Source organism: Salvelinus alpinus, chromosome 25 (genome assembly GCF_045679555.1).
Source record: "Salvelinus alpinus chromosome 25, SLU_Salpinus.1, whole genome shotgun sequence".
NCBI lineage: Eukaryota > Metazoa > Chordata > Actinopteri > Salmoniformes > Salmonidae > Salvelinus > Salvelinus alpinus.
In genome coordinates this window covers 19605231-19614134 of record NC_092110.1, presented here as the reverse complement: position 1 = coordinate 19614134, position 8904 = coordinate 19605231, and the positions used below count along the sequence as shown (strand labels likewise).

Genomic DNA, 8904 nt, shown 5'->3' with positions numbered 1-8904 from the left:
CCTACACACCTGACTCAGTTACACCAGCTCTGTCGGGAGGAATGGACCAAAAGCTTGTGGAAGGCTGCACACAACGTTTGACCCAAGTTAAACAATTTAAACGCAATGCTACCAAATAGTAATTGAGTGTATGTAAACTTCTGACCCACTGGGAATATGATGAATGAAATTAAAAGCTGAAATAAATCATTCTCTCTACTATTATTCTGACATTTCACATTCTTAAAATAAAGTGGTGATCCTAACTGACCTAAGACATGGAATTTTTTACTAGAATTAAATGTCAGGAATTGTGAAAAAACTGTGTTTAAATGTATTTGGCTAAGGTGTATGTAAACTTCCGACTTCAACTGTATAAACAGTGTATTCGGAAAATATTCAGACACCATTACTTTTTGCACATTTTGTTACATTACAGCCTTATTCTAAAATGTATTAAATCGTTCCCCCCCCTCATCAATCTACACACAATACCCCATAATAACAAAGCAAAAAGTGTATTTATTTATTTTTTGCTCATTTCTGAACAGCAGAAAACTGAATATAACATTTACATAAGTATTCAGACCCTTTACTCAGTACTTTGTTGAAGCACCTTTGGCAGCGATTACAGTCTCTAGTCTTCTTGGGTTTTACGCTACAAGTTTAAACAGTACTGCAAAAAATATTACTTACAGTGTGCATCAAACATGATTTAGACCTTGTTTATGGAAAACTGTTTATATCTGTATTTCATGGTTGCAACTTGCTGAAAATTGTCCACAGTGTTCCTATCATCTAGTTTAACACACCTGTATTTGGGGAGTTTTCTCTCTGCATTTGGGGAGTTTCTTCTCTGCAGTTTTTAAAAAACATTTTAATACATGTGTGACTTACCACCTGAATTTGGTCTTATGTAGCAAAATTTGAATCTCTGTTTTTTACATTGGATAAAAGTAGAGACTCAGAGCTACAAAATGTTATATCATACACAGCATTTTTGAGGAACAATGGGAAAGTAATTCTACTTTGAAAGTTGATATACAGTATTTGTAAACTCACTTTTGAGAAAAGGGCCTTTGAATGTTTTGGTACCTACTCCTTTGTATACATCCATTCATTTACATTTACATTTAAGTCATTTAGCAGACGCTCTTATCCAGAGCGACTTACAAATTGGTGCATTCACCTTATGATATCCAGTGGAACAACCACTTTACAATAGTGCATCTAACTCTTTTAAGGGGGGGGGGGGGTTAGAAGGCTTACTTTATCCTATCCTAGGTATTCCTTAAAGAGGTGGGGTTTCAGGTGTCTCCGGAAGGTGGTGATTGACTCCGCTGACCTGGCGTCGTGAGGGAGTTTGTTCCACCATTGGGGTGCCAGGGCAGCGAACAGTTTTGACTGGGCTGAGCGGGAACTGTACTTCCTCAGAGGTAGGGAGGCGAGCAGGCCAGAGGTGGATGAACGCAGTGCCCTTGTTTGGGTGTAGGGCCTGATCAGAGCCTGGCCCTACACCCATTCAGCATTGTTCACACCCTCCCCAGCCCCACCCATCTCTTTAAGGATTCACATGAGGTCATGTGCTAAAGACTAAAAGTGGTAGTAGCCTACAATAAGGAAAAATTCCAGGTAAACAGAAAGTGTCCAGATATAAATATTAAATGACGCTTACCCTGATACACTTGTCTAAATGTATGGGTCATGTGAAAGAAATGCTAGAACCCCCAGCCACATCCAGTGGTGGAAAAAAGCACTAAATTGTCATACTTGAATAAAAGTATAAGTAATTTCAAATTCCTTATATTGAACCAGACGGCACAATTGTATTAAAAAAAATATATATATATAGTATTGACAGATAGCCAGGGGCACAATGTATTTAAGTATCAAAAGTAAAAATATAAACCATTTCAACCTCTATATATTAAGCAAACCAGACAGCACAATTGTATTATTTTTTTATTGAAGGATAGCCAGGGGCACACTCCAACACTCAGACATAATTTACAAACGAAGCATGTGTGTTTAGTGAGTCTGCCAGATCAGAGGCAGTAGGGATGACCAGGGATGTTCTCTGGATAAGTGTGTGAATTGGACAATTTTCCTGTCAAAATGTAACAAGTACTTTTGGATGTAAAGGAAAATGTATAGGGTAAAAAGTACATTCTTTTCTTTACAAAATGTAGTAAAGTAAAAGTTGCCAAAATATAAATAGTAATGTACAGATACCACAAAAAACTACTTTAGGGTATTTTTACTTAAGTACTTTACACCACTGCCCAAATGCCTTCACACCAGTACATTAGCATACTTTATATACTGTTACACATGCACTTATCACATAGTATACCATACATAAGTTAAGGCCATGCAAACTGAGTTGAAACCTGAGTGAGGTGCACATGTACAGTATATAAACAGATGCATGCGCCATATATTTAAGTGGTGGACACGTGATACGAACACATGATATTGTTGTGTTATGTCACAAAATCATGTTATGACCACACATCAATATTCATTATATATATCAATATTTTGCTAAGTCTTGCTGAGTGGATGGTCTCTACAGAAGGTGTAAATGGTACACCCAAATGGTTACTTGCATAGTAGTAAAATCAGAAATAGATAGTGTCAATATAAATAAAATATACAGTATGTACAAGAACAACATCAATAACGATAGTGATAGACGAGGTAGTTATATGCATTCAATCAGGGGTAAAGTGGCTGAGCAACAGGAAGAAAAAAAAACCTGCAACATATGGCGTGTGTGTTAGGAGAGAGTCATGTGAATAGAGGCACTGCAGATAGTGCTGATGACTGGTCCGTCCAAACCATGCATGAACAAGGGAATCTACATGCGGAGAACCTGTTTCTGTCCTGCCCTTGACTTTGGTGCAGAGCATGTGATGTCCATAGCCTCTTCGTCGCAAAACTCCTTGATCTTGTCAAAAATATATTGTCTAGCTGTGTAAAGTCCAGGTGGTGCTTGTACAGGCAGACCATCTATGAGAGGAAGGATGTCAGCGTTGCGCAGCAGCTGAAACCTGGTCCCGACAGTCCAAACGCTCCTTGGCAACAACACCAGGCTCCAGAGCATCGAAGCTGTAAAACAGGGAATGACAAAAAAATCTGAAGACATTACAACCCTGCACAACATCAATTCACCTCCCAAGTTTAGATAAGAGTAACCTCATACAAATACCTTTTTTTACCTGAAGTGCTGGCACTGCTTGATCTGTGGCAGCGGCCTGAAGTAGGGAGTCAGGTGATGTTGCCAGCCATGGCTTTCCATGGCTTTCCACCAGCACCGTACCATCCTCCAGTCCAACCAGCTGTGGGATGTTGACCCCTGTCACAGTGCTTTCCTTCACAACCCCAGCAATCTCAGACAAAGTGTTCACTCTGGTCTTTCTGAAGCGCTGCTTGATGAGTCCGAAGCACAAGTCAGGGGTAAACTTAGTGTGGCCTGTGATCAGGAAGTGAAGGTCCAGATTGTGGTGGAGCTTGTGCATGGGCCATCAGGCAAAATACCAGAGCACAAACTTGTTCTTGTTTTGGCCACTGCAGTTATCTCAATTCAGGTCCACAGTGTTTTCCCAAATCCATAGTTGGTGAAGAAACGGTGCATGTAGTTGATGGCTGCGCTGCTGCCTTTTTTTTGCTTGGGCCAGCTCTCTTTTGATGACTGTATGACTGGTGGATTAGTCAGGCGTGTTCTATTGATTTAATGCTGAAAGACAAATTCCAGATACAAATATTTTAGCATTATTTTACAATAGATGCGAAATGGCATTCTGATAACATCACTACACACATAAAGGTAATACTAGCTACTGTAGCTAGCCAGCCATCTAATGTCAGCTGGCTAGCCAACAGCAAGCTTTAACTAGCAATACAAACCGATTGTCAGCCGACATTAGGCTATAACTAGCAATGCGAAATGGCATTCTGAGAAAACATCACTAACGTTACACACATATAAGTTAATGTTAGCTAGTGTAACGTCCTGACCAGAGTTCTTATGTGTTGTGCTTGTTTTAGTGTTGGTCAGGACGTGAGCTGGGTGGGCATTCTATGTCGTGTGTCTAGTTTGTCTGTTTCTGTGTTCAGCCTAATATGGTTCTCAATCAGAGGCAGCTGTCAATCGTTGTCCCTGATTGAGAATCATATATAGGTGGCTTGTTTTGTGTTGGGGATTTGTGGGTGGTTGTTTTCTGTGTCAGTGTTTGTGCCACACGGGACTGTTACGGTTAGTTCTTTTTGTTATTTTGTATTGTGTATAGTTTTCGTGCTTATTAAATCATGGAAACTTACCACGCTGCACATTGGTCCTCCGATCCTTCTCGCCTCTCCTCGTCTGAGGAGGAGGAAGAGCTAGACTGCCGTTACAGAACCACCCACCTAACTCGGACCAAGCAGCGTGGCTACGGGCAGCAGCAGCGGCCCACTACACAGGACTCCTGGACATGGGAGGAAATTATGAACGGTAAAGGACACTGGGCTAAGGTTGGAAAGGATCGCCTCCCATGGGAACAGCTGGAGGCAGCTAGGAGAGCAGAGGCAACTGGAGAGAGGAACCGGCGTTATGAAGGTACGCGGCTAGCACGGAAACCCGAGAAGAAATCCCCAAAAATTATTGGGGGGGGGGGGCTAAAGGGTAGTGTGGCGAAGGCAGGTAGGAAACCTGCGCCCACTTCCCATGCTTACCGTGGAGAGCGGGAGTACGGGCAGACACCGTGTTATGCGGAAGAGCGCACGGTGTCTCCTGTACGTGTGCATAGCCCGGTGCGGGTTATTCCACCTCCCCGCACTGGCCGGGCTAGATTGAGCATTGAGCCAAGTGCCATGAAGCCGGCTCAACATATCTGGCCTCCAGTACGTCTCCTCGGGCCGGTGTACATGGCACCAGCCTTACGCATGGTGTCCCCGGTTCTCCAACACAGCCCAGTGCGGGTTATTCCACCTCCCCGCACTGGTCGGGCTACGGGGAGCATTCAACCAGGTAAGGTTGGGCAGGCTCGGTGCTCAAGGGAGCCAGTACGCCTGCACGGTCCGGTATATCCGGCGCCACCTTCCCGCCCCAGCCCAGTACCACCAGTGCCTACACCACGCACCAGGTTTCCAGTGCGTTTCCAGAGCCCTGTTCCTCCTCCACGCACTCTCCCTGTGGTGCGTGTCTCCAGCCCAGTACCTCCAGTTCCGGTACCACGCACCAGGCCTATAGTGCACCTCGAGAGTCCAGTGTGCCCTGTTCCTGCTCCCCGCACTAGCCTTGAGGTGCATGTCTCCAGTCCGGTACCACCAGTTCCGGCACCACGCACCAGGCCTACTGTGCGCCTCAGCAGGTCAGAGTCGGCCGTCTGCCCAACGCCGCCTGAGCCATCCGTCTGCCCAGCTCCGTCTGAGCCATCCGTCTGCCCAGCGCCGTCTGAGCCATCCGTCTGCCCAGCGCCGTCTGAGCCGTCCGTCTGCCCAGCGCCGTCTGAGCCGTCCGTCTGCCCGGAGCCGCCAGAGCCGTCCGTCTGCCCGGAGCCGCCAGAGCCGTCAGTCAGTCAGGAGCCGCCAGAGCCGCCAGCCAGTCAGGAGCCGCCAGAGCCGCCAGCCAGTCAGGAGCCGCCAGAGCCGCCAGCCAGTCAGGAGCCGCCAGAGCCGCCAGCCAGTCAGGAGCCGCCAGAGCCGCCAGCCAGTCAGGAGCCGCCAGAGCCGCCAGCCAGTCATGAGCTGCCCTCCAGTCATAAGCTGCCCTTCAGTCATGAGCTGCCCTTCAGTCATGAGCTGCCCTTCAGTCATGAGCTGCCACTCAGTCATGAGCTGCCACTCAGTCCGGAGCTGCCACTCAGTCCGGAGCTGCCACTCAGTCCGGAGCTGCCACTCAGTCCGGAGTTGCCCTTCAGTCCTGAGCTACCTCTCTGTCCTGAGCTACCTCTCTGTCCTGAGCTACCTCTCTGTCCTGAGCTACCTCTCTGTCCTGAGCTACCTCTCTGTCCTGAGCTGTCTCCTCTATCTAGGGGGGACCTTTGTGAAGGTTCCTAGACCAGGGTCGGGGGCGAGGGTCGCCACTCAAAGGACGCTAAGGAGGGGGACAAAGACAATGGTGGAGTGGTGTCCTCGTCCTGCGCCGGAGCCGCCACCGCGGACAGATGCCCACCCAGACCCTCCTCTTGAGTTTTAGGGGTGTGTTCGGAGTCCGCACCTCAGGAGGGGGGTACTGTAACGTCCTGACCAGAGTTCTTATGTGTTGTGCTTGTTTTAGTGTTGGTCAGGACGTGAGCTGGGTGGGCATTCTATGTTGTGTGTCTAGTTTGTCTGTTTCTGTGTTCAGCCTAATATGGTTCTCAATCAGAGGCAGCTGTCAATCGTTGTCCCTGATTGAGAATCATATATAGGTGGCTTGTTTTGTGTTGGGGATTTGTGGGTGGTTGTTTTCTGTGTTAGTGTTTGTGCCACACGGGACTGTTACGGTTAGTTATTTTTGTTATTTTGTATTGTGTATAGTTTTCGTGCTTATTAAATCATGGAAACTTACCACGCTGCACATTGGTCCTCCGATCCTTCTCGCCTCTCCTCGTCTGAGGAGGAGGAAGAGCTAGACTGCCGTTACAGCTAGCAAGCAAGCCAGCCACCTACCTAACCTCAGCTAACATTAGCTAGCTAACAACACGCTTTAACTTTGGATCTTTTGTTTAGACATGTCACGTTAACGTTAGCTAGCTAGCTAGCTAAAAAAGTAACTATAATCCCAATCCATAGAATAACGTTACTAGCAATACAAACCGATTGTCATGGCAAGCTAAAGTTAACCAAATAACGTTAGGTTCATTGTTCAATGGCTGGATGGCTAACCGCAAGCTTTAGCTTGCAATGAAAACAATTTTCGGACAGAATTAGAAACGTATAATATCTGAATCTGTAGCTAGATTTGTACCTGTATACATTAATGAAAGCTTAATGGCAGACTGCAACCCCTTTTATAAGACATCCTGTGTTGTTTCTGTTTAGTTTACACAGCTTGTTTGGCCCGTTGTGTTCCACTGATTTCAAAACGTGTTATGAAATGAGAGAGTAAGCATTTTGCATGGCACGATAGTCGTCCAGAAAGTAGTCAATCATAACTTTTTCCCACTGACCTTTGTCGATAACGCCTGATAAATTCAGGGCAGCAATGTTATTGAGAGCAGTAACAACATATTTGCAGTTCTCCATGGCTAACATAATATCTTTCTAAAAAAACTGCAGTAGAAAGGATTATTAACGCATTACGAGCAGCTCATTTTAAAGACAAAAGATGCAACACCACAGACCAATCCAAACTCATCTCTCGGCATGTCCAGCCCACTCAATATCTCAGCCAATCATGGCTAGCGGGAAGGTTGCCGACTTTTTCTGTGGCTAAACCAACTAGGCTCGTAATTTAATAATTGTATTGGTATTTACAGATGACATACACGTTTGATATTAAGACACATGAAAGTTCACATGATCGAGAAGGCATTTCTGCCAAAAACACATTTTGATAAAAAATATATTATTTTTACATTCAAAAGGCTCTCTTGTGAAGTCGTGACTTGCGACATACGCCTAGTTTCCTGAATCGGGTCACATTTGCAACAAAAAAAAGAAAACAGGGTCCTTATAGGGTATTGTGTGTAGATTGATGAGACAAAATGTTTTATTTAATCGATTTTAGAATAAGGCTGTAATATAACAAAATGTGGAAAAAGTCAAGGGGTCTGAATACATTCCAAATGCACTGTACACATTTGTGCATATTCATAAAAATAAAAAATACAGAAATAACTTATTTACATAAGTATTCAGAACCTTTGCTATGAGACTCAAAATTGAGCTCCGGTGTATCCTGTTTCCATTGATCATCCTTTGTTTCTACAATTTGATTGGAGTCCACCTGTGGTAAATTCAATTGATTGTGTCACGTTCCTGACCTGTTTTCTTTTGTCTTGTATTTATTTAGTTGGTCAGGGCGTGAGTTGGGTGGGTTTGTCTATGTGTGATTTTCTATGTTGGGATTTTGTGTTCGGCCTGGTATGATTCTCAATCAGAGGCAGCTGTCAATCGTTGTCCCTGATTGAGAATCATACTAAGGCAGCCGGGGTTCACGTGTGTGTTTGTGGGTGTTTGTATCTCGTGTCAGTATTCGTGCCACACGGGACTGTTTTCGGTTTTGTCACGTTTGTTGTTTTTTTGTATTTGTAAGTGTTCAGTTTCGTTTTGATTAAATCAATATGAGCACTAACAACTCTGCGTTTTGGTCCGACCCTTACTCCTTCTCCTCATCCGAGGAGGAGGAATTAGACAGCCGTTACAGATTGAACATGATTTGGAAAAGCACACACCTGTCTATGTAAAAAGGTCCCACAATTGACAGTGCATGTCAGAGCAAAAACCAAGCCATAAGGTCGAAGGAATTGTTCGTAGAGCTCCGAGATAGGATTGTGTCGAGGCACAGATCTGGGGAAGGGTGCCAAAATATTTATGCAGCATTGAAGGTCCCCAAGAACACAGTGGCCTCCATCATTCTTAAATTGAAGAAGTTTGGAACCACCAAGACTCTTGCTAGAGCTGGCCGCCCAGCCAAACTGAGCAATCGGGGAAGAAGGGCCTTGGTCAGGGAGGTTACCAAGAAACCCGATGTTCACTCTGACAGAGCTCCAGAGTTCCTCTGTGGAGATGGGAGAACCTTACAGAAGGACAACCGTCTCTGCAGAACTCCACCAATCAGGCCTTTATGGTAGAGTGGCCAGACAGAAGCCACTCCTCAGTAAAAGGCACATGACAGCCCGCTTGGAGTTTGCCAAAAGGCACTTAAAGGACTGTCAGACCATGAGAAACAAGATTCTCTGGTCTCATGAAACCAAGATTGAACTCTTTGGCCTGAATGCCAAGAGTCACGTCTGG

General features: G+C 45.2%; 1 long non-coding RNA gene across 2 annotated transcripts; it reads right to left on the bottom strand.

Annotated features, from left to right (window-relative positions):
- Positions 1-1928: 1928 nt before the first annotated feature.
- On the bottom strand, positions 1929-4565 carry LOC139553079 (uncharacterized). Of its 2 annotated transcripts, none has more exons than XR_011670598.1 (3): positions 4303-4565; positions 3191-3718; positions 1929-3090 (listed from the first exon to the last, which is right to left on the bottom strand). It is a non-coding gene; the product is annotated as an uncharacterized lncRNA (long non-coding RNA). The 2 variants fall into 2 exon arrangements; XR_011670597.1 differs by having other exon boundaries at positions 3201-3718.
- Between the last annotated feature and the right edge of the window lie 4339 nt (positions 4566-8904).